This window comes from Lepus europaeus, chromosome 4, assembly GCF_033115175.1.
Source record: "Lepus europaeus isolate LE1 chromosome 4, mLepTim1.pri, whole genome shotgun sequence".
NCBI lineage: Eukaryota > Metazoa > Chordata > Mammalia > Lagomorpha > Leporidae > Lepus > Lepus europaeus.
The window spans coordinates 37,337,113-37,364,569 of NC_084830.1; the positions used below are offsets into that span (position 1 = coordinate 37,337,113).

Genomic DNA, 27,457 nt, shown 5'->3' on the forward strand with positions numbered 1-27,457 from the left:
TTAGATTTATTTATTTAGAAAGACAGAGTTACAGAAAGAGAGAAGAGACAAGAGAAAGCTCTTATATCCACTGCTTCACTCTCCAGATGGCCACAACAGCCAGCACTGTGCCAGGCCAAATACAGCAAGTTCATCCGGGTCACCCATATGGGTGGCAGGGGCCCAAATTACTGAGCCATCTTTTGCTACTTTTCCCAGGCCATTTCCAGGGAGCTGAAGCTGAAGTGGAGCAGTCAGAACTCCCAGTGGTACCCATATGGGTGCCGGCATTGCAATTGGCAGCATTACCTGCTATGCTGCCAATGTTGGCCCTTTTTGGAACTTCTAACCACTTTTAATTTTCTGCCAACCAAGAAATAAATTTGAAAACCTAGGAAACCAGAAGAGTATGGCTCAGGTGCTTGAACTCCTGCATTCACACGGAAAACCCCAGGGATGTGCCTGGTTCCTTCCTGGCTTCAGATCCACTCAGCTCCAGCCATTGCAGCCACTGGGGAGTGAATCTTGCTCATTCTCCCTCTCTGTAACTCTTCCTTTCAAATAAATAAATAAGTCTTCAAAAAAAAGGCCATGGGCATATAAAGCTGATGAACTCTCATGCAACTTGTCATGTCTGTGAGAGATAATGAAACAGCAACAATTCAATGTGAAAAACATAATTGTATGAGAAAAGCAAGTGGTTCCAGAAGTATCTAAGGACATTGATTCAGAGCTTGAGAATTAGCAAAGATTTCCCAGAGAAACTGATTTCTAACATCATTTAGAACAAAGCATTTTCTTTTAAAATTTTTCCCCATCTTTCAGCTTCCCTTTACTACCCTAACAAAAAGCCTCTTTTATTTCTATGTGATCCCATTGTAAAATCCTGTTTGTGTTGTCTTTCTTGGAGATTGTTAAGAAATTATAATAGATGGATAGAGATAGATAGATAGAGCCATACCTGTTATTTAAGAGTATTTGATTTCGTCTGTTTTATCTTCTGCAAATTCTTATCCTGTCGATGCCCATGGACATGATCAGATTGCCCTCTGGAGGGGTAAAATGGATTTTAAGTAAAAAAGCTTTGAGACACTAAAAAATAAGCAATTTGTCTGAAATGTAACTGAAGTTTGCAGGGAAAGATGCATAACTGTACTTGTTCAAAGTTCCTAATCTAATTAGCTGAGAGTGGACCCTGGGGAAGCTGAAGTTTCTTTTACACATTAAATTTAATTTGACTTCTATTTTGAATTGTGATAGATCTTAAAGAGAAAGTGAGCACAATGGAGGAACTATAAGACATGATTAAAAGGGGATATTTTTGACAGAGCCAAGCGTGGGGTTTAAAAAAATAAGACATCAAGTCTTTTACTTCTTATTTTTAAAATTTCTTTCAGAGGGAATTTTCTAAGGAGCAAGGTAAAATAAATTTGATTTCAAGGTTATTTTTCACTGAAGCTGAATTATATTAGCAACTTTTGTGCAAGTTTAACACGTAAAAAAAAAAACAGAATTGATCTTTCCTCATTTTTAAAACAAAGACTGGTAAAAGAACTTTCGGTAAATAACTGGTAACCAAAGATGACTAAGTTTATCAGAATTCTGAACTATATTCATTTTATTAGATGTAAATAGTTTGGGAGCCAGCAGGTAACACTACATGAATAAATAAAATTCCATTGATGGTACGATTGAAAAGCTGAAAAGGCAGGATGCATACAGGACTCAGATGCCCGATAAGTTCAGTTCAAATCAAGAATTTTACATTTTGTGTGGATGGTCATTAACCTGAGTCTTGTCCTATTAATTAATAGAGGAATATTATGCTAGAGTAAAGTTATGGTCCACAAGGGCTTTGCAAAATGTCAAATGACAATCTCACTAATTTCTACACTAATGATCCAAGTTTTCCTAAGAAGCATGACCTGTTATTAAACGCACACTTGAAATGATAAATAAACTATCCAAGCTATCTAACCTAAAAGTATAAGAAAGCTGAAGGGCAATCAGCAGGTGTTGTGTACTTGGAAACAGAGGATTTCTACATTTTGTCATCATCCTTTTCTGTACCACTGGATAAAGATCTTCAAATGGTTTCCAAATTAAAATAAATAAACAGATAAAATGCCCCTAAACTTTTAAGCCAAAGACCACCATCCAAGTTGTAGCAGCATGATGGCAAAATCTATTTTGATAGCTCTAGTCTCATTGTGTTCCCACTCTATCTCGTGATTGAACTGTAACCTCCAACTGAAAAGAGTTTTAAATGTAAACAAAACACAAACTCCCTGTGCAGGCTTTTTCATCACATTTGTACTAGGTCTATGTACTTTAAACAATATTTCCAAGGTAACCACACTTGAAAAAGATAATTGACAAATTAATGTACTAGTAGAGGATAAAAAACATGATGACAAGGCATTGATAAGCTGTTATATTAGGAAATAGCTAAGGGGAAAAAAGGGACATTAATTTATCCAACAAATATATGTCTCAAGTACTGTTCTAGGATTGCAGCATATTTTCATGAATGAAACACACAAGAATTCTTGACTTCAGTGTAATCAGAGAAAACAAAACACTAAATGATTAAAACATCTCATATATGAGATAGCCATAGAATTGGGTCTTCTGTTCTCAGTGTGACACTCACGAGTTTCCAAGCATTTGTAAAAGTTTTAAAGTGTAGATAATGAAGCCTTAGCAAATATAACTCACTGTATTGCACATGAGCTCAAGATGTAATTTTAACAGTCTTTAGAAAGCAAATGACAGAGTTCTAGAATGGTGATACTAGAAAAATTATCACTCAAAATGTGCACAATTAACATCATCTAGTAGTTGACATTAATTTTATTTAATGTGTATCCTTATTAAGAGGAATGTTAATTTCCTAAAAATTCATTTTAATGTTCAAATATACATAAAAAGGCAGATACAAAACCAAGCAGTTCTAGCTATCTCTCAGGGAAAGAGAAGATCTCTTTGTCCTAAAATTTCTCACTCTTTAAAATGCCACAGCACCCAAAATGTTGGTGTGAGGAGAATTAAATTAAGTGGAACATATGATGGGTAAAAAAGGAACAGAGTAGAGATAAGGTGGTGAGCAACTCAACAGAAACATAAGTTAGATGAATACCTGATAGCAATAAGATGGGAGATACATTAGAAAGATAGAAAGGCAAACTAATCCAATCTATCCCCTGCCCCAACCACCCCACTCTCCACCTACCCCAGAGGCTGATACTGGGCACAAGAAGCCCTAGTTAAGATATAATAGAGTTTTTTTGTATTCACATTCAACTTGGAAGCAGTCGGATATTGTAAGGAATTCCATAGTATTTAGGGAAAGGTCATTGGCCTTGGTATCACACAAAACAATTAAAATCCAAACCTCAGTGTGTAACCACTGGATGGCTTTGCAAAAGGCACTTAAACTGTATGAAAGGTAGAAAAGGTGGCTGTGCTACCCAGTTAGACCATCAAGGCCATGAAGGGAAGCATATGCATGACAACTGTGCCTGGCGTTTTACTAATGAATTGCCTGTTGACTAGTGGGCCTAATTTCAGAATTCAGAACTTTTTAAGTGAAAATGCTCATTGGATGATTCACTGTTTCCATGATTTTTCCCCACACAACTAATTCTCTCCTGGTGATGTAGATTCTGTGTTTATACGATGCTCCCTGATCCTCTTTTAATTTTTGGTGTTTATACAAATGGAGTTCAAGAGAATGCAATTCTAACCACAAAAACATCTTGAAACAAGGGAAAACCAACAAAGAAGCAGGGTCAGCACTGAATGGTGTATTTCTAAATACTGATGAACAAATGCGTTTGAGTTTTTTTTTAACCCTTCACAAATAAAGGAGTCACAAATTAAATGCAGAAAAAAATGAGGAAAAAACACACAAGGCAAATTTGGACATATTTTCATGTCCCTTCTTAGTTTCATTGAAATAAATTGAGCCTTGATTATTCCAACTATGCATTTCCAATGTTGCATTGCATCTATTTGAAACATTGTCTTTAGACACAGTACAAAGAACTAGCATTCCCACACACCTTTGTTAAAAAAATTTTTCCATCTATCTTTGATCTACCTCTTAGAAAAATATGCATATTTACATATTTTTCATTAGGGAAATATTTTATTCATCTTTGTGTATTTCCTTCTAAGCCGATTTTGCAATTTGTTATATTTACATTTTCACATTTGTTACATCAATTATGAAAGAGAAGGTAAGGGCTAATGGGATTTGTTGGCTAATTTGTGCTCTTTCAGCTTCCTCTGAGTAGTTGTCCCAAAGCACACAAAAATACTGCAGAACCTTGCATACATTGTAGCTGCACTGGTATCTGTTTTTCTCCAAGAGGGATTATTAATAGCAGAGAAATGCAAATCTTTTGCATTCTTACTGTGCCACATATGGAATGAACTCAGTAAATATTAGATTAATGTGAAAATTAATGAAAGAATTCAGAAGGCTTTAGAGGTAAATGCCTGTGGTACGTTTTTGAAAGTATTGTTTCCAAGAATCATAAACTATTAAACATTTATTATCATCAGAAAATTTTCATTAAGCTGAATTCCCCAATAAATCCAACTCAACACATATAATCCTCAATATTTTTAAAACGTGGCTATTTCCAAAGTGTGTTACCTACTGCTATAACTGGAGGACACCATGCCGAACCGAGACCCATGAGGTGCCGCTAGACAATTGGCATCCCAGAGCTCATCAAGTAGATGGGACTTCACTGCTGTGCAATGTCGGAATTCAAAGTCTCTTTCTACTCATTTTTAGATTTTTGCTTTATTTTCCCCTCACGCTTGAACTGGAAGCATTTACTTGTGCTGCACCAAGACATGTCACCAGAAGACATTGTTGAAACCTTTTCAGTGTTGATCACCTTTCGCATTGTTCAGTTCATAACAAGATCATTTGGTACTTTGGACTCGTGCAAGATGCCCTGGCATTCTAGTGAAGTGTAGGAACTCAGTGATGTCTCTGGTGAGGTGCAAGTCCTTTTTCACTTGTTTTGAGTGCTCAGCCACTTTGGACATCTGATTTTCCAGACTGGCTAGGATAATTTGAGTATCCCATAGTTACCTTCCCCAGCTTCTGCTAACAAGCAAGGCAACTTAAATCAACAGTAATTCTTCTCCTCTAAGCTTATTTGAATAGGTCTATCTAACCCGGCAAAAAGAATTTCCAACTCACTGATTTCTCAAATATGTTTAAATGTGAGTTTGTGGTTCCTAGGTTAAACATACAATATTATACATGATATGTTTGTGGAAAAAGAAAAAAGTTATGGAGTAATAGTTTTTTGGGTTATTAATACTTACAACCACTCTGAAAAATGATTTTCCCTACTGCTATTTTACAAACAAGGCAACTGAGAATCAGAAAAGGCAAACATTTTCCCCAAAGCTGAGTAATAAGAAATGAAGGATAAAAATTTTCTTTTGTCTGTCTTCAGTAACTGTATTTCCCCCTGTCCACATGGTCTGTGGATTTGAATGGAAAAGTTACAAGTATCTTCATACATACTTGTAGGTTTGTTTTAGTCCATTTCCTGCTACAGTAACAGAATACCTGACAGTGGGGTATTTATATAAACAGAGGTTTATTTGGTTCATGATCCTGGAAGCTAGGATATTCAAGAGCATGATAACCAGTAAGGGCTGATGTACTACCCCATCCATGGCCAAAGGTGAAAAAGCAAGACAAGGAGAGAGCAAGCAAGAGAGTCCTAAGTTCAATTTCAGGACTAACTCACCCCCTGAATGACATTAATTCACTCATGAGAGCAGAGCTCCTGATGATCTCTTAAAAAAAAAAAATCACTTGAAAGAGTTACAGAGAGAGGAAGCGACAGAGAGATCTTCCACCCACTGATTTATTCCCCATGTGGCCGCAAGGGCCAGTGCTACACCAGGCTGGGAGCCAGGAACTTCATCTCCATCTCCCACATGGGTGGCAGGGGCCCTTGTACTTGGGCTATCCGCTGCTGCTTTCCTGGGCCATTAGCTTCTGGATCGGAAATGCAGCAGATGGGACACAAACCGGCATCCATATCAGATGCCAGCATGGGAGGCAGCATCTTTGCCCACTGCACCACAACCCTGGCCCTCTGGTCACCTCTCTTTAGGCCACATTTCCCAACACTGCTGTATTGGGGATTCAGTTTCTAGAACATGAACTTTGTGGGCTATTCTAACCGTGGCAGTGTTGTTACCTGCAGAGACAGGATTTTCTGGCTAAGTTCCACATTTTCCATTTTTGAAAGTTACTTATAGGCTGGCGCCAGGGCTCAATAGGCTAATCCTCCACCTGCGGCGCCAGCACACCGAGTTCTAGTCCCGGTTGGGGCGCCAGATTCTGTCCCGGTTGCCCCTCTTCCAGGCCAGCTCTCTGCTGTCACCCGGGAATGCAGTGGAGGATGGCCCAAGTGCTTGGGTCCTGCACCCCATGGGAGACCAGGAGAAGCACCTGGCTTCAGATGAGCGCAGTGCGCTGGCTGCAGCGGCCATTGGAGGGTGAACCAATGGCAAAAGGAAGACCTTTCTCTCTGTCTCTCTCTCTCACTATCTACTCTGCCTGTCCAAAAAAAAAAAAAAAAAAGTTACTTATAGGGGACAGCATTGTGATATAGTGGGTTAAGATGCCTGTAGTGCAGGTATCCTATAGGGTGCCAGTTTGAGGACCTGCTGCTCCACTTCTGATCCAGCTCCCTGCTAATATGCCTGGGAAGGCAGTGTGGAGGATGGCCCAAGGGCATGGTCTCCTGCACCTATGTGGGAGATCTGGAAGAAGCTCCTGGCTTTGGCCTGGCCCAGCCCTGGCTGCCGCACCATTTAGGGAGTGAACCAATGGATGGAAGATCTCATTTTCTGTCTCTCTCTATATATTTAACTCTGCCTTTCAAATATGAAAATAAACCTTTTTAAAAAGTTATTTATAGTACACTTCCCCCAGTGTTACTATGAAAAAATTACTTGAACGAAGTGTGTAAACTATAAATATCCACAGTAGTTTTATCATTATGGTTGTACATAGAAGAATCTCAACAGAGGGCATAATTTTAAAGTTTTAAAGTTGTCAAAGTGACCACTTACACAGACATCATTTAAAAATGACAACCAATCTAAACTGCGAAGTAGCCCAAAGCTGAATTGACTCTATTTTTCTTTAAGAATGATGGCCTTGGAGTAGTCAAGTCCACAACTGAGAAAATGAGATACTTGCTCCAGAGCATACATGCTTCCTGTGAGCCTGTACCTTAAGCCATTTTCTCTGTGAACAAGATACACAACCAAGGCTGTTCCTTTGCTTGACATGAAGTGACTAAAACTCAGAAAGTGATACACATCACTCCTGGACAACTTCAGCATTTCTCTGGCAATGTTGTTGCACTGCTCCAGGCAGACCTAAACTACACATCAGACTGTTGCCGCAATACCACCATCTGCTGATTTTTAGTAGAATTACACAAATTAGCTGACACTTCTTCAAGTGACCATTTCCTTTAAAGGAGTTGGTGAATTTTTACTTAAATGCTAAAGGTACAGATATTGGAGATAGGAAAAGTGTAAATGGAAAGAATCTGGGCCACTGAAGAAATAAAATATATGAATAGTGGTTCACTCACAAAAACTAAGTCAAGGAAGCTTAGAACCCAAAGGGAAATTAAAAAAATGAATGATATGTGAAAGGTGAAACTTCTATGTGATTCACAAGACACACAGAACATTCCAGTCATCAGCATGCACATAAGCAGGCTCTCAGTTTACCTGGTCCCTGTATACTGCAGTTTTCATTAATTCACCCATTTACTCACTCATTCACCAGGATTGCACTGTGTACATACTCTGTTCCAGGATTTGTTTCAAGCATGGGAAGCTCAATAGTGAGCAATGTCCTAATAGCATCCATGTCCTAAGGGAGCTCACATTCTAACTTGGGGTGGGTAGCAGGAGGGGATAGAACAACCTCCATCAGCTGGAGAGGGGATGTGAGGATCAATAGGCAGACAAGGGGTGTGAGTACCCGTGAGGCCTTCTCACAGGAGGAACGTTTGAGCAAGGACGTGATGTGTAGGCATGGGAGAGAGCCATACTGCAGGAGAAGCATTCTGAGTGGGGAAGTAGTAAGTGCAAGGGCCCTGGGGAAGGTACAAGCTTGACCAACTCGAGGGCCATCAAGGAAGCCCATGTTTGTGAAGTGACCTGAGTGAAAGTTGATGTGGTGATGCATGAAAAGGGGCTGACAACAAGGGGCCAGACTCCATGGAGTCCTTGGGAAAAGCTAGAAATTGTCCTTTCCTCTGGGTGAGAAAGAATCCATCAAATCCTTGGAGACAAGACAGGAGTACAAGAAGAGGAGCTGCTAGCCACAGTGGATAGCACTTTTTGACTTGTGGGAATGTAGTAAGGGATTATTGTTGACAAATGGATGAACGTCTTACAGTAAGAGCTTCCTAGCTATGTAGTCCTGAAGCTTGCTTCCCACCTCAGCCATTTTTCTGAGTCAGTTTCCCACCTTGTTAAGCTCGGCTGGGAGCCCATTGGGTATAATTTTCAGTTGACCTGTTATGAGTCATCTAATCTCAATAAAACTAACTTATCAATGCCCAATTCAGAATTCCAACACACACTACCATCTCAATAGTAACAATGTGAGTGCCATGATCTTCTTAAGAATACACACTGTGTATTTCTGTGGTTTTGACCTATGGAAGCAAAGGACACAACACAGACCAATGTATTCTGTTCCACTTGCTGAGCTCATGATATCCACTCCTGGCACCCAAGGCTGCTCTGCTTGCTGAGATCCCTAGTTCACGGCTCCACTTCTTACCCAGTTCCATATGGCTGAGAACTTGCAGTCAACTCTTGACACCTCCCTCTCTAATACCCTATATCTTAATCAATCACCAAGTGTTACTGAATCTTAAATTATTTATGCCTACTTTGATTCAGACTCTTTTCGAAGATCTATGTCTGAGCCATTGTTATTACTCACGTGGACACTGTAACAGACACATGTTGGAGCTCCCCCATCCATCCACGCTACTTACACTGCATCTGCTTCACTGTCTACCCATAGTCAGATTTCTCATGCATACCAGAATATTTATGATACCTCCATCTTGCTTAGAATCTCAATGACTTTCAATTATCCTAAGGGAAAAGTTCAAAATCCTTAATATTGCTCCTTCAGAATCACATATCCAGACACAGAAGTTTCCTCAATGTTTTGAACCTTTAAACTGTGAAAGATAAATACCAGCTTACAGACTATAAAATTTTAGAGTCCATTTAATCAACAAAATTCTTTCCTAATGAATCCATTCCTTCTCTTGATTTTTAGATTCCCAAAACCCATTTTTTGCAAACCAGTCTCAAACTGCCAACATCAATAGAAATCTCAGCATCAACAGGCAATTATTTTGACCAGTGGTAAGGAAAATATTTACTGACCCAGCCATTTATATTCATGTAAACTTTCAAGGATTGTGAGCCTCAAATCTGAAACAGTGCAAATTTTCAAGTGCAAACCTGAAAAGAAGACCAGTCCTCACTTGTCCATCACTAGCTTTTATGACACCCAAACTGATTAATAAATAGCAGCACATATAGATCACATCTGTTATTACTTTGCTATTTAGGTTCCAATAAAAGTGCAAAGTCAAAGAAGGACAATGCAATTGAAATGGAAACATATTGCCCTGTTCACAAATAAATCTCTATTGCAATGAATATGGTAAATCTGGTAAAAACATATCTAGGTGAGGGTCCTAAGTAAGCCAGTTACTATTTGCCATCAGAAAGTTATAAATCTCCCTGAAATTCTAGTTCTTCATTTAAAAGGGAGAGGAGAGCTCCCTGTACAGGATTATGGAAATAAATTACTTAGTATACATGAAGCAAATCATAAATAGTAAACAAATGTCAAACTTGCTATGCCCAACCACATATGGATCTTGGATATATGACTTAAGATTTTGAATTTTATAGAATGACATTTTTAAAAGAATATAATCAACATACTTCTTCCCCATGTATGGTATCAACATTTAGTAGGAACTGGTCAAAAAATAAAATCCAATGATGAACTGCGACTGTTTGTTCTTCAGTTATTGAACTCCCTGTCTGCTTCATTCCTGGTTGGAGCTAAGCACAGGTGCTCTTGTAACCGAAGGGGCTGCTCAAACATGGCAGACTCATTGGGTAATGAAGGAAGCACATGCTGCATGTTGCAATTACACTGTAGGAGCAGCTGTTCTCACCTCATTTGTCTTCACTGAGTTTCCACCCTCCCTTTTAACAGTAGACTTGATGTGATAGAAAATGGTATACCCTACTGCTTTCATTATGGTTCTGAACTTATTTTATCATAAATGCTTTTTTAAATTGCCTCATGAGATAAACTGCCATTAAGAGAAATTTAACAAAATCTTTAGGCATGACACAGGGTTTGTGCTTATTCTAACATCACTCCCCTTTTTATTCCCCAAAATTATAATGTTTGATAAAGCAAAAACAAAAATTCACTGAAATATAATTGAGCTGGGAATTGACTACGGGAAGGGCACCAGCATAAAGCCTGTCAAAGTTGTGGGACACACAAAGCAGTACTTGCCAGGAACCAGAGCTGTATGTGACAACATCGGAAAAAAAGACCGAAGTTCAAAGGTTCCACCATACAAAGACAGATAAGATGAGCAAATCAAACTCAAAGTAAGAAAAAAGAAATAAGAAATCAGCCTAGTTAAAAAAAAAAAATACAGGCAATGGAGAAAATTAACAAAGTCAAAAGCTGGTTCCTGGAAGAAATGAACAAAATTCACAAACCCTAGTTAGACTTCAGCCTAAAAGAGAAGAATGCAAATCATGCATAACCGGGGACAAAAAAGGGGTTGCCACACCAATCCTACAGAAATAAGGAGAGTGAATGCTATGAGCAATTTTTAGGCCATCAAATTTGACAACTTTCAGCAACTGGGCATTGTTCTCGCTGCTATCCCTGTAGAACAAACCACCTCAACATTTAGCAGCTTAAAACCACCATTTCATCACGTTCACAACTTCTCCGGGTTAGGATTTCAGACAGCACACACAGGAAAGGTTTTCCTCTATTCCAGGATTCTAGGACCTTGGCTGGAAAAACTAAAGAAACCAGGGGTAACACCAAGGCTTGAGCCTTGAGTTATCTGCAAGTATCTACTCACTTGACTGGTGGGGAAGGCAGGCTGCAGCTGGCTGCTCAGGTGGGGAACCCCTCCGTGGAGTCTCCATGTGGCTGTGCTTCCCCGAAATGCAGCAGCATTGGAGCAGTGGCATTTAACACCCCGAAGCTCAGGCCTCCAAGGGTAACAGTTCAGCAGCAAGGAAGAAGTCCTGTGGCTTTTTCTGATTCACCCTGAATGTAGTCGGCTTCACTTCCACTCTGCTCATTTTTGGTTCTGACTGGGTAAAGGGTCCATTCATCTTGGATTTGATCTTTGGCTTGCTAAGAGAAAAATTCTGTAGAATATTTACATTATTAGAGTTTATCTGAACAAAGCCAAGCCAAAACGATTCAAATTGAGCAGGTTCTAAGAACTCCAACCAGGAACATGATCAGATAGTGCTTACAGAGAAATGAGAAGTGAGAAATAGAAACTAACTTAACTGGCTAGAGCCTAAAGTCAATCAATCAGTCAATTGCTTACAGCTTAATAGTTGTTTACTGCCTAACCAGTTAATTGGTCACAGGCCTTCCACAACCAGCCAAAGCTCAGTTACTGTGATTAAACTATATTGTTTTTGTCTGTTGGGCCCAGGGCAGGTGTTTAGCCCAAATCCATAATCTCCAACAAAATACTATTTAATAGCCTTCAAACTCCTTCTTACTTTGTAAACACTTTACAGCTGAAAAGATTGGCCTGGACAGTTTCTTTTCCATCACAAGTGAGGTTGGGGCCCTGCTAGAGTCAGCTGATAGTTTTAAATTTTAAAAAACCACAAGAAATTCTTGCTGAAGGCTTGCTATTAATTTTTATAGTAAGTTTCTTACCAATTATACTACTTTGAGTAGATATGGTTCCTTTGTAAACAAGTGTTCCCTTAGACAACATATAGAGAAGTAGGTCCAGGTGGGAGGGATCAATGAGTAGATGAACCCTGAGAGGGGAACACTGGAGCCAGAGGAAATCACAAGTGCAGAGCACAGAAACATGAAAATAGATCGTTCTTTGAGATAATGGCGGGTAGTTTGGTATGGTTGGACCTAAGGATGCTTATGTAAGAATAATGAAAAAAGTGTATTGAAAGATAACACTAGGACAGTTACAAAATATCTTGTGTGCCAAGCCAGAGATTTTGGACTTTATCCTAAATTTGAGCCACTGGGAATCTATTATTTGATTCTTAATGAGCACCGATTCTTTGTTTTTAAAGATTATTTATTTGAGAGGTAGAGTGGACAGAGGGACAAGAGAGACAGAGAGAAAAAGAGCTCTTCTATCCACTGGTTAACTTCCTAAATGGCCACAATGCCCAGGGATGGGACAGGCTAAACCCGGGAGCCAGGAACTCCACCCAGGTATCCCACATGGGTGGCAGTGGCCCAAATACTTGGGTTGTCTTCTGCTGCTTTTCCTGGAGCATTAGCAGGAAGCTGGATCTGAAGTGGAGCTGTCCAGGCTAGAACTGGTGCTCTAATATGGGATGCTGGCATAGCAGGGAGCAGCTTAACCCTCTGCGCTACAATGCTGGTCCAAGGTTATGGATTCTATTCACTTGTAATGTGTATTGGGTAGGCTCTAGATTGAAGTTGTCAGTTGAGGAATCACCTGGCCCAGTTTCTTTCCTCTTCCCATATTTGGAGTTTATTTACAAAATATTACACAACAAGAATAAAATGATTATATGAGCAGAGAATGTTTACCACACACTCCACCTATATTCTTTTCCAGGTGGAGAAGTTCCACCAAGGTATCCCTGCACCTCTACCACTGTACCCCTTGAGATGTGATGACTTAATTGGCGAATTTGTTCAGTCTCTGTAAGAAGGGGTGTCATTTCTTGGGCCTTTTTAAAGACCCATTAGTATTAAGTAATAAGCATAACTACATACCCAATACACTGTGTAACTGAATATTGGGTGTCAGAAATGACACCTTACTGGGTTTATCTGGAGCACTGCGTCTCATCACCCTTTAAGAATATTCACTCTGGTAATATAATTGTGACTGACCTTTTAGGAGCAGTAAGAGATGTGCAGCTGGCTGTCTTGACTTTCAGGCTCTGTGGACAGCGGAGCCTCGAAGAATAATGAAGCAAAAGGACAATGAAAGCAATGGACACTCAGCAGCATGGGGAGCAGCAAGCATTCCCTGTATTGTATGAGAAATGCCCACCACCACTGTCAGAGCGATATGTGGGGCGATGTAGATTGTATACTGCACCTCCAAAGTATTGGGTTCATGGACTATGATAAATGAGTGGTGGACACTACACAAATGAGTGCAGACACACACTACACAACTGTTTGTAGTGCAGCAGCTCTGCCACTGTCATCAAGACAACCAAGGAGAACAACTGGAGTGGGATGTCTTGAAATACAGCTGAACTTAATACAGCTGAAACACAGATGAACTCAATTCATCTGAGTCTATGACTTGATTATCTTTCATGCTAGGTAAGAAATCGTGTAGATTTGGGACATTGTGATTTATGGTAATCCTACAAAAAGGATACCTTTAGAACAGATGAGTTATACATAAAATCATGTATAATAATTTATCATATAAAGCCTGTTTATAAAGATTTATTGATATTCTTACCGACTTAATTACCAGATGTGAATTGTTTAAGGAGCCTTTAATTTTGCCTTTGAATTTGATCTCCTGAGATCCTTTAATTTCTTAAGCATTATTGGGTGGCATTTACGCATTGAGGTACCAGAGTAATATTAATCAATAGGAGACTGAAGAAGATAATTCATTGCCACTATCTTAGTAACCAAAAGAACAGAGAGACATATATCTAAAAATCTATTGTTAAATGATGGTAACAATGTATAATGCTTTAAATTTACAATGCATATTTGTATACATAATCTTATGTGATCTTCCCAATTAGCCAGTGAACTAGTTACCACCCCATTTTTATATGTGAAAATTTTTACAAAAGGTATTTGCCCAAATTTACAACTAATAATTGGCCCATCAAGGCTATATGTCAGGTTCCCTAATTGGAAACTTTTTGTTCTTTCCATGGTGTAAACAATTCTGGAGTCAGCATTTGGCCTAGTGGTTAGGACACTGGTTGGAATGCCCATGTCCCATATTGGAGTTAATACATTCGGTGCATGGTTCCTCTCCTGATCCTACATTCCTGCTAATGCAGATCCTGGAAGGTAGCAGATGATGGCTCAAGTGATTGAGTCCCTTCAACCCACTTGGGAGAACTGAATTGAGTTCCCTGTACCTGGCTTCAGCCTGGAGGAATTCTGGCTTTTCTGGTCATTTGGAGTGTGAACCAGTGGACAGGAATTCTCTCTGCCTTATATATGCATAAGTAAGAAATTTAAGAAATTCTATATAATCATTTTTTCTTTGTAAAATGCTTGACTGGAGGCCAGTGCTGTGGCATAGCAGGTGGGGCCACCATCTTGGTGTTGGCATCTCATGTAGGCACCAGTTCAAGTTCCGGCTGCTCCACTTCTGATCCAGCACTCTGTTATGGCCTGCAAGGGCAGTGGAGGATGGCCCAAGTCCTTGGGCCTCTGTACCCATGTGAGAGACCCGGAGTAAGCTCCTGGCTCCTGGCTCCTGGCTCCTGGCTTTGGATCAGCACAGCTCCGGCTATTGCAGTCAATTGGGGAATGAACCAGTGGATGGAGGACCTCTCACTCTCTCTCTGTGCCTCTCCTGTGTAACTCTGACTTTCAAGTGAATAATAAATAAATATTTTTTAAATGCTTGGCTAAATAGATTCCTACACATTATGATAGTTAGGATTGTCAGTTTTTAAAGGACAGTATTTCACCAAATTTAAATATTCACATTGTACAATTTCCTGCCATCTCTACATTGCAGTTAAGTCTTCAAAGAATAAGGTGAAAGAATAGATATTTCAAATATGTGTTAAAAGAAATATAAGAAGAGGAGAAATAGGAAGTAATTATTCCCACTGCCAAATATTTCTTCAAGTACAGAAAAGTTTTCTGTAGACTCCATTGAGTAACACTCATTAAATGAACATTAATTCATTAAAATTAAACTTTCACAAAACTTAGTAGAAATCATACAGAGTTAAAAAGAGGCAAAAGCAATGAAAAGTCATCTGGTCTAAATATTGCATACAGTAGGATGACTTTATAATCTTTTTAATTCTAAATTATTTATAAACCATTTGCATTTGCTCTATTAGTGTTCAAAGAAATTGTGATTTAATTGATTTAAATAAAGTCTTACTGAGTACAAGTGTATGCAGGGCATGTATGTAGCAATTGGAAGTGTGTAATTGCAAACTCACAGCACCTACTCTCTAGTGACAATACACTACGTAAATACTCATGGAAAGGCAGGTTTCAGCAGTAGCTGCACTAGAAGTATGATATAAAATAGAGGAACTGGGGAAAAAGAGATTTAATCCAAACTTGAACTGAAAACTCTTTGAGGAGGAAATTTAATTGAACATGGTCTTCAAATTTTGAAGGATAATAAAAACCCATATTTCAATTTAAAGATGATGTATTTAACTGTCTTTTAAATCTTGATTTGTTAAGCTCAATTTTCTAAATCCAATCTCTCAGCAATAGCTATAATTAACTATAAATCTATTGACTATTAATGGAATGTGCATATGAAAACTCTACAAGAGTTTTCAATCAATAGTACCCATCTTCTCCACTAAACAAAATGTGAGTGAAACAAAGAGAGAAGACAAGTTCAAACAAACCTCATAATACTGATGGAGGCCAAGCTAGAGGGTGGCTGATCAATGTGTGAACAAAATGCACCTATTAAGCACAGCTCAGAATAAGGAAATTCATTCAGCAGTCACCACAGTTCTGGTTTTTCTACCAACATTCACCTTCTCTCCCAGAGCAGAGCAGGGAGAAGAAGGGAACAGTGCTCTCTCTAGGTAGGCAGCAAACTCTCAACAGGAAGAAGTTGAGCATCCTGCAAAGCATAGGAGGTTACCTTACCCAACTCACTGGCAAAGAAATCACTTCCAACTCTGGACCAGGAGAATGGTGAACGAAAAGAACAGGAAGGGCCAGGAGTGTTGAGAGAATGTATCTCCTCAAAGAAATCAGGAGTGGGGAAATTGTGATCTAACTTTAATATCCCACAAGATAAGTCTGATTATTTTGGAATACACATCTTTGTGTATTATTTGTAGTTTCCCTGTCATAAATTGCCCATTATTATATATTTTTAAAGAATGATCCATTTTTCTACAATGTGCACATTTTTCTTTTGTGTATCAGATCCAAAACAGTAATATGACAGATGTAAGGGTGAGAGGTATAGTTAGTACCTGTTGCCTCGCACACGTAGCCTCCCAATTCATTGTTCTTTACATTTTATAATCTACTTCTCCTCAGTGGAAATTGGCCTGGGATGAAGGAGTGAGGTACCTGTCATCTACTGGTTTCTATACATGGAACTAAAAGACAAAAAGAAAAAAAAATAGGTGAAATAGAGAAAAGTAGCAAAAGAAAAATTGATTTGGAGGAAGTCTGGAAACAAATTTTAGCATTTTCCCTACATCAATGAGTGACTGAACAGATGAATAGGCATCCAAGCAGGCCAGAGCAGTGGTCGTGTTCATTGATTCCACAGAAATGTTAATGAGATGACATAAGTTGCTTCTTGGGGAATTTACATATTTCTACATTGTTCATCTATATGGACTACTTGTTTAAGTTCTTTCAAAATTCCATTTCCTTAATTTTTATTTATTTGAAAGAATGATGGAGGGCGAGATGGAGATGGAGAGATACAGAGAGTGCTCTTCCAATGTTGAGTCACTCTCCAAATACCCAGAACACCTGGGGCTGGGCACAGCCAAAGCCAGCAGCCAGAAATTCAGTCTGGGTCTATCACATCAGTGGTAGCCATTGCTGCTTCCTCCTAGGGTGCACATTAGCAGGAAACTAGAATTGAAAATAGAGCTAGAACATAAACATCAGGTATCTAAAGGATCCAACATGGATAAGGGTATTTCAAACAGTATCTTGACCAGTTTGCCAAATGCCCACCCTTAGTTTTGGTTCTTTTATACAAAACTGTTTTTTATATGCTGACTTGGACCATCACCATTTGTATCTAGGAACTGAACTTTAGGAATTCTCTTTTTACTGTATGAATTATCCTTATCACATTCCAATATGTGGCAGCAGGTAAGTCATGATCAAGGGAAGCTCATAATTTTATGCTTGTCTGAGGGATTTAGCCATCAAGTAGAATATTTGTATAGCAAAGAGAATCATGATAGGGCAGGGGAGGCAGGAAAGAGAATACATTTAAATCTTTGGCCACTCAAATATCACCACCAAAACCCCTATTTCAGCTTCTGTTGATGGTGTTCTTCACACTAGTGCTTACTCACCTGCCACAGCTTAGGTAAACTTCTCCCCGAGTGAACACTCACACCAACACAATGTGTCCCTTTTCATAAGGAAAACAGACATACTGGCTATATTCAAAGAGGCACTATTTCTAGGACTAAAAACAATGAATTCTACAGTGATAGATTTTGGTTATTGTCTAGTTTTTCAAGTCAAAGTTCCACTTTAGGTAAAGGTTTTATACTTCATGAGCTATTGTCATTCTCTGTAGCTTGCCAGTATGGGAAGAATTCTGGCAGAAAAAAAAATAACCTTGCTGGCCTTGAAAATGTGGTTGTTCTGCTTAGTGGAGGATGGTGACAATTTGTGCCACCTGGGAAATGTTTAAAATTCCTTCCTGATGTGATGAACATTACTCCCCTGCAATCAATCCTCCCAAATCAACTCACACTATTTTTAGATCCATTCAAACTGGCTAATTATGAGAGTTTGCATGAATGATGTGACAGTGTTGTCCAAGCAGCCTTTTATTTTATTCATATGAAAGGCCAAAATAGAAAGAGAGACAGAGAGATCATGTCTATATCTGTCAGTCAGAAAGATTTCCCAACCACTCACTTACTCTTCAAATGACCACAAAAGCCTGCTCGGTCCGGCCAAAGCCAGGAGCCAGGAACTCAATCTATGTCTCCCACATGGGTAGCAGGGACCCAACCCTTGAATGACCACTGGCTGTCTGAGCAGGCCTTAATAGGGAGCTGGAATGCAGAGCAGAGCCAGGACTTGAATCCAAGCACTCCGATAGGGGGATGCAGGTGCCCCAAGGGCATCTTAACCACTATACCAATTCCCAGTCCAAGCGTATCTATTATTTTAGAATCCTATAATTGTTGTGGAGCAAAGACCAGAAATAGTTAAAATTATACATGACACAACACTTCACAAAATTGTTGAAAATGTGTGTCTAATCTTAAAACCAGATAATAAGAAGGGATTAAGGTGTGTCACGAATGAAATCTTATACTGAGGGCTTTCTGAAAAATCAAATTATTAAAAGTAAATTTTTAATAGAAGGGAAAATTAGGTCAGCAAGAAAAATTAAAGTACCACCAATTTGGAGGAACTTTGAAATTCTAGCTCTCACTGTAAGATGAAGATTATTAAAAAATTAAAGCTAATTATAAGGACCTGTAAGTTACATTGGAAACCAAATGATTAACTTAGCATGGAGTAAATAGAATTTTGGTAAGGAACGACAGAAGTTACCAGAAAGGATTTAGGTTACCTGGAAAATGAAGCCTTTCTAAAAGGGCACCTCTTGCCGGCGCCGCGGCTCACTAGGCTAATCCTCCACCTGTGGTGCCGGCACCCCGGGTTATAGTCCCAGTCGGGGTGCCAGATTCTGTCCCGGTTGCTCCTCTTTCAGGCCAGCTCTCTGCTGTGGCCTGGGAGGGCAGTGGAGGATGGCCCAAGTGCTTGGGCCCTGCACCCGCATGGCTTCGGATCAGCGCAGCGCGCCAGCCATTGTGGCCATTTGGGGGGTGAACCAATGGAAAAGGAAGACCTTTCTCTCTGTCTCTCTCTCACTAACTCTGCCTGTGAAAAAAAAAGAGGGCACCTCTGACCAGCCTTCCAGGCACTTCTCTGTGAACTCAGAACACAGCTGGGGACAAACAGAGATGAATGTGGAAGAGAGGGTTTTGATTTTTCCTGGGATGTGGATGTAAATTCCAAAGACAAGCTACCTTGAGCTTGACCTTGGACAACAAACTGGACTAGGTTTTTAAATGGATGATTTGTGAGCCTCTGTGAGGAGAATCTTTGAAGTGATGCCATGTAGCCTACAGCAGAGCTGCTGAAAGTGGAAAGGCCCACCCAGGATACATTAAGTTTTTATGGTTGGTCTCATTCCTGCTAAAGAATCACATGATATCATGTAAAAGGGATGAGCAATATGATTACCACAGCAAACACAGATTCCAGGATTTTCTGTACTCATTAAAGCATTCAAGACCCGGTCAGGAGAAATGAGTCACGTCATTTACTTTAACAGAGAGAGTTTACTTTTTAAAAATTGTTAAGTAGAAATCAAGTTCTTAACTAGCTGTATTTATTTCCTAGGGTTGCTACAACGAAGTACCAAGAATTGCATGGCTTCCAAGGAAATGTATTGTCTCGCAAGAAACTGATAATAGTTCTGGAATCTAGACGTCCAAGATCAGGGTCTCAGCATCATTTCTTCCTCTGGAAGGCTATGAGGAAGAATCTGTCCCACACCACTCTCCCAGCTTCTGGTGCTTTGCTGCGCTGTTCCGCACCCCTTGGCTTGTAGGCACAGCACACTAACCTTCATGTGCTCTTCCCCCTGTCTGCCTGGCTGTCTCTGTGTCCAGGTTTTCCCATTTTATAAGGGCACGGATATGTTGGATTATAACTCACTGCAATGACCTCATCTTGGTCATCTGCAAAGATCCTATTCTCAAATAAGATCACATGCACAGACACCTGCAGTTAGGACTCCAACAATGGATACTGTGAGGCAATCCAACGCCAGAAGTTTTCACAGCAGTGTTTATGTAGGAAGAGCTATGACCTCTGGCACTGGAAGAGCAAAGAGTGGTTGAAATGATCCAACGGAGCTTGGAAGAGCGGTCCCCTAGAGCTCAAACTCCGACTCCAGGGGAAGGGGCAATGGCACTCAGCTGGTGCTGAAGTCTCTGAGGGAGGGCACCATGAGACTGCTTCTGCAAGCATTGCAAAACCCGTAAAGACTGAGCAAACTGAAAACTGGATTCAGCAGCTGCCAGAAAAGGCGAGGATTGCGAAAAGAAGTCACGGGCATGATGTTCACAGGAGCTGCAAGCAGACAGAAGCAAATCCCTCTTTATTCTTCACCATTTGCGCCCCTGTAGGCAGAACCTAGTAGGATGGCATCGATAGCAGAATGGAGTCCTGAAGTCCCAGACCCTGCCTCACAAAGCAAAGCAGAAAAAGTGGGATTGTAGCTGACAAACACTAAATGAGTCATAGATATGCTTTTTACTTTAACTTAATTGAGGCAGGATCAGCAAATGACCCAGTGAAAAATGAAGGAAGGATGTGACCTTCCAAAGATTGTCCCAAAAGAGTCACAAAATCCCTAGGTTCCTGATGCATAAATTTTTGCCCTGGTTTCCTAATTTATAAAATGGGTATTATAATAATAATAAGTATCTCATAGGGTTGCTGTGAGAAGACATGAAACGCACACAGGACAGTAGGTGGCAGAGAATAAGAGCTCAGGACTTAATCACTGTTAACTATTGTTATAGTCACTGTTAACTATTGTATAATCAAATATTGAAGTGTTAACAACATACTTCAAGGCCTTTATCATCCTATACCAGGAATTTATGAGTTTAAGAGAAGATTCAGGTGTTTCCTCACTGCTATGGTAGCACCTACAAGTAAATGTAAACTTTCTCGATTTTTTTCATGAACTAAAATAGAATATCTCAACCGTCTAAGAACATTTTGTATCCCATGGCTGCTGACTGCTTACTGAGCTTTACATAAACTTTGAAATAGGAGTTTCTTCTGCACGGGAGCAGTGTGACTAAAAATGCTAGAATGGCAAGTAGGTTTTGATGTGACTAGCTATTATTAATTGGTAATGGCAACCTGGGATGCTGAGTTGGGAAATCTGAGGCTCCGTCTGGGATCAGAAGTAAGAAGTTCAGGTCACTTAGCATTCTCCATCAAAGGCACAAGAGGCTTGCTTTGCTGAGACTCCTGTCTGCCCCTTGACATGATCAACATTGATGGGGAGAATATGACGTTCAGATTCAAAACTGCATTCAAGTTCTGTTTCTCTTTCCAAGCTGAGAATGGAGGTAATAACACCTCAAATGATTGTGTTAAGGATTAAACTTAAATGAAAACTCTCTACCATCTATATGAAACACAGCGTAAGTTGCTTCTCATGCAGTAAGTGTTTTGACAAAGATGCATGATAAACCAATAAGTGTGTTTACACTCATGATATTTCACAGTGTCATTATGACTTGATCAACTATATAAAGGAATCAGCGTGAAACACATTTTTTTAATGAAATGATCAACACATTCCTAACTCTTTCCTGATGGAACAGAATATCCATAGTAAAGTCATTATCTCCCCAAATATAAAGGAAAGCTTTTTTGGCTAATGAGTGAATATGAATGAAATTTGAACTTCTCTACACATAAGCTACGATAGAATGTATAGACCACACAGGTTGAATGTTATTTGTTTGATTTCTTCTCCTTTGTGGGATTAGGGAACAATTTTCTCTTCTTACAGATGTGAAAGTAAGTAAAACATAATTGCTTTTCATTGCCTGACAAACAGAAAAATTTTCTGGATAAAAATAAGTAGCTTTCACAGGCCGAGATTTTGTGAGAACAGGCTGTTTTGTTGTTTTGTGAAAAGGTCAATGTGCCTGTTATAACAAGTGAATTTCATGAATTTCTTGTTATTCTGTAAAGTGCCCTACATAAGTGCATTCTCCTCCCCTAGATTTTTCTAACATATTTCTCAAAAGTACACTTCATTGAAATGCAATGAAAGTATACTTTAAAAATATGGTTAATTTATAAATGTGCATTGGACATGTACGGCAATTCTCAGCTCTTCAATTTTTGTCTTTTCTATTTCCTTGTTTAACTAGGCAGTGCCACCTAGTGGCTGATAAAGTTATTGATATTTTACTGCATCCTAAAAATGAAAACAGGTTCCACCGCAGAAAAATATATAATTATTTTTATGTTATATTGCAGTTACTTATTTAAACTTTTATCCTTGCTAATTTTCTTTTTAATTTTATCTAGCTTTTAAAATCACAAGTCATAACAAATGCTGTCCACTGCTAAATATACTTGTTTATGTCCTTTAGCATTATTGGAAAAATTGTTCCAGTAATTTTAACAAAGTGACCTTTTAAAAAAATGTAAAGAGCTTTTGAGGAATTTGTCGCTTTAAGTATCTTAATGTACTAACTAAAATTATCTTATTGCAGGTATATCTCAAAGTAGTTTCACATTTGTAACAAACGATAGTCCAGGCACTTTAAGAATGATGTTACTTATTTAACACATAAGAATTAATAACAACTATTTGGAGAAATACTTTTAATTGTTACTCTCTCATTTTAGTGTTAAACCCAATTTTGAGCTTCAAAAAAGGCATTTCTTTCATAGTGTAATGCTACTGCCCTCTTGTGGTTCAAAATGTTTACTTCCCTCTGGAAATAATATTCAAACTATTTTCACATTTGTCCACAGAAACATGAAGATATCTCAAAAAGTCCATGAGAAATGAAATTAAAATGTAAGCTTATTTTGGCCCAAGGAGTTTTTGAAATCCATGCACATGTGAAGTCTCCAAAAGGTCCGTGGAAAATGCTTACTTAAGAAAAAATTTTGCATAGATTTTTAAAAATTTGCACGAAAATAAACTTATCTTTTCATTCAATTTTTGCATGAGTTTTGAAATATCCTCACACAGTAGTCTACCAGCTACCACAGCTGAAGATGAATATCTAGTTATTAATTCAATAGGCAGTTAATAAAAGTCAACAATTAACTTCCATCAACCTCTTACTTGGTGGAAGTGTCTAACCACAACCTCCTCATGTCACTTTTAACATCGTCCATTGGTCCCATGAAATATCTTTTGCAAAGGCTATGGTAAAGTAACCTCTTTAAAACTAGTATGATTAATTTCACACTTCTCTAGTCATAGATGAAAAATAAACTGCTTTAAAACTTTTAAAATGCTTTTTAATTTTGCTTTTGCTTTAACCTGGGATGAGTTCAGGAGTCTGTTCCAAGGTCCAGACGTGCATTCACCTAGCTAAAACACTTTGGCCCTTGCGATTGTGGCGCTGAATGGAAAACAAGCTCTAGATACACATTCCAACTGGAAGAGCCAAGCTTTGCCTTTTCCTTCTCACGCTGGCTCTGCTGCTGTGCCGCTAGGAATGAATGTGCTTTACAGAATTCCACATATGAACAGAACTGATTCTCTAAGAGCTCGGCTCTGGCTCTGTGTTTACATCTCTCACCTTGGATGTGAGTGTTATCACGGATTAAAGGAAAACAAGAACTAAACAAAGGGACAATTCTGCCTTTGCCCGAATCTCCAGGCACCGGGGGACCAGATTTATCATCATTTTCCACCTCTGTCTGAAATTCCCATTGACTACCTCTACTCTCCAATAGCTACAATGCATTTCCATTTAGAAATTTTTAGAATTTTGTCTTTACTAAAAAGGAGGGGAAATAATCAACCATATTCTGCTTTTATTTATTCCGCTCCAGAGCAAGCAAGCAGATCAACAGTAAAAACCAGTGGTTGGTTGGGGTTTAGTATCCTACCTAACTCTTAGCCTGGCATTCCTGCCTTTTTTGAGTTTAGAATGCTTCTGTCCCCTTGCAGACAATGGTCTTTTAATGCAAGGCTTCAATCAAGTGTTGTTTTTTGTTCTTAATGAGAGCATGTTCCCTTTCACTCTTACCTATCCTTTCCCCAAGAAATTTCCATGGTTTCTTCAATGCCATGAGTAGTCTTACTTGGAGGAAGACGACAGGATGGGAAGAGAGGATGTGGACTGGTGTGGCTCCACCTGCCCAGGGCTGCTCTCACAAGGCTCCACTGCCAGCTGTGTAGGGTTAACTTGAAAATGGTACCTGGTGCAGGGGCTTGACTTGGCTGGCTGAGGACCCTACCTGTGCACAGCACATCTTGACAATGCCTGGAAAGCTTCTGCTGCATCCTTCACACACTGCTGCTGGTCAGCAGAACACGCTCCAGAGGTCACGTGTTCTAGCCTCCACCTAGGATTGGTAACCAGGCCTGGTTGACAGGAAGAAGAGACACCTGAGCAGCTCATCGGGGCATGTTCCTTTCGCTCAGCTTCTCCCTGGCCCACAGACTGCTCTGCCACCTGCCCTAACTGCCAGCGCCCCAGACTTCCCAGATTTTGCTCAGGTTGCTTCCCAGCAGGGGCTCTTGTAAACCTGTGGAGACCAAGCAAGACCCAGCCTCCTGTTGAACCCATCTGCATCCTCATCCATACTGCTTGTATTGTCCTCTCCTTGCACACCTAGGCTTGCTGGGGTCACTCAGTTTTACAAGATAAATTAGACATTGCTTAGCAATAAGACTTAGGAGGTGTGCAGAACACAAGGAGTTACCTGGATCGAGAGAGATAGAAGCTATAGCAAAAGAAAGGCTCAAAGGTAATCTCTGAGGTTGGGAGCTGGGAGCACAGTCCCAGTTTGATGGTAAGAATGTCCATTGCACCATCAGTGTATCTCATGAGGTGAATAAGCTGCAAGATACGTTGGATGGATTCATTAAAAAATGTGTTTTCTGTCCTGAGTGTGAGAATCCTGAAGCAGATATGCATGTCATTCCAAAGAGAAAAATGATAGGTAATTCTTGTAAATCTGGTTGCTTTTGAGGCATGCTTGACCCACATCATAAACTTTACATATTCATTTTTAAAAACCCACCTGAGAATAGAGACAGTGGCACAGAAAAAAAAAAAAAGGAAAGGAAAAATAGGAAGGGCAGAGACAAGAAAAATGGCTCCATCTGCATCAATGAAACATCCCACCACCAAATGAAACCAGCCCCCTCCACATGCTGCAGAAAAAGTGGAAGAGGATGCTTGGTGGAAGAGGATGATATGATTGGGGAAGCTCAAAGGCACAGAATGGATGAAAGCAGTGACTGCAAAAGTTATAACACTCAGTGATGATTTGGAGAAAACTATTGAAGAGTGGGTCAATATCCTGTTTGATTTTGTTAATATAAAGAGAGAACAGAGTATTATTGATTCATTTGACAGGAAATCATTGAGTCATCTTGTATTAAGTTAACTTTAATGAGAAGATTAGAGAACAAATTAAGAAATACAAGTGCCATTTCTTAAGATTTTGTCACAACAAAAAAGTTCAACAATACATTCTTCATGGTTTGGAGTATTTCATAGCAATTCATTAAGCTCTGCCCATCTCCAAGATTCCAAATACCTTGAAGGAGATATAGGATACCAACCATGTGGAATAAGAGGTCATCATCAGCTGATTGGAAAAGGCTTCTAAGAAATATTTCTCAAAAGAACTTGTTAAAGAGAATTGTATTGGGGCCAGCACTGTGGCACAGCAGGTTAATGCCCTGTGACCTGAAGTGCTGGCATCCCATATGGGAGCCGATTCGAGGCCCAGCTGTTCCACTTTCAATCTAGCTCTCTGCTATGGCCTGGGAAAGCAGTGAAAGATGGTCCAAGTCCTTGGGCCCCTGCACCCAGGTGGGAGGAGGAGACCCGGAGGAGGCTCCTGGTTCTTGGCTTCGGATCGGTGCAGCTCAGATCATTGTGGCCAATTGGGGAGTGAACCAGTAGATGGAAGACCTCTCTCTCTCTGCCTCTCCTTTCTCTCTTAACTCTGACTTTTAAATAAATAAATAAATAAATAAATCTTTAAAAAAAAGAGAGAGAGAGAGAGAGAATTGTATCAAAGCAGACCAATTTAAATGGTTAGATGAGGCAGAGGAAGAATGTTCTGGTGGTGATGAAGAAGATAAAACTATTGGAGATGGTGTTTTTGAATACTGGAGATGTACCAAAAGTTGGAACTCTTAAGTCTGACAAAGAGGATGATGAGACTGATATTGATGCCCCTTAAAGAGATGGATGTCACCTAGCTTACTGTAATGCTGCAACTTTTTCTCCACTATCAGTCAGATGTGCAAAAGCTAAAAAAAACTTTATGCCATTCTACACTTTGTACTAAAAATCTCTTAGTGTGAGTGATCTGTAATTAAGTCCAATGAGACATCTAGGGAGTCTGTACACATCAGTGAACAGGTACAACACGTTTGTTTCTGTAAAACTAGTGGTGGCCACATTAGGACAATATTTATACAGTTACAAAGTCAAAATTTAATGTTAGTCATTCCTAAGACTTTTGGCCCTGAATAATTTTGGCAGAAGTAATTGGCTCCTTTTTATAATATACCATCATTTAACCTGATGTGATTCCAGGATGCCTGTTAGATGTTGTTAGGTGCTGAGACCATAATGGGGACTTCAGCAGAATGTAAGCACACGTATTTTTAATGACCTTATTCAGCCATTAGGAAATATAATGCTTTTAAAAGTTTCATCTCTGGTCCCAAAACTTGGTATTTGGCAATGTCGGTTGCTATGCTGAGATAGTCTATTAGTCAAATGACAGTGCACCATCTTACTGAGAATTAAAAAGATCTGAGTGTCCTATAAGTGAATCTAAGAACAGATTCTGAAACTTGAAATATTGATTTTCCAGTTTGTGTAACTTTCCCCACTTTTGCAGTCTGTGAAGTTATGTATACTGCAAATTGGATGAGCCAGGGCAAGTACTAATTAACAAATAAGCATTTTGTGTATATGTAGTGGTTGCTTTGTCGTGAGAGAGAAAATGCAAATGTTTAAGTGTGATTACATAGTCAATTGATTTTGTTTGGGGACACAGGCAAGGTGCCCCTCATGTCTAGCAAGAACTGAGCATAGTTTTTCAGCTTTTACCACTATGAATTACATTGTAGCTTCAGAATGCTCAGACATACTGGATATTTTGTTCAGTATGGTTGTTCCTGATACTATGCTTTGCTGTTTAATGTCTTTTCTACTTGAACCACACAGCTTATGCTTTCTAGATTTTGCTTGCTATCCTGTCAAAATAAGTGTCACTATCTCTCAAACTTGATTTTTTTCTCTTACTATAAAAATAAGGTCAAAAGCGTATTTCTAATTCAGAGCCTCTATATTGGTGTAAGACTTGGGATATTTTTTACTTCATGCTGGATCTGGGCAGACACCCAAGAAGTCTGTG

At 39.4% G+C, this 27,457-nt stretch overlaps 1 pseudogene; it reads left to right on the forward strand.

The window, feature by feature from the left end:
• The first annotated feature begins 24,840 nt into the window (after window positions 1-24,840).
• Window positions 24,841-26,269, forward strand: LOC133758671 (eukaryotic translation initiation factor 5-like; annotated as a pseudogene).
• The last annotated feature ends 1,188 nt before the right edge of the window (window positions 26,270-27,457 follow it).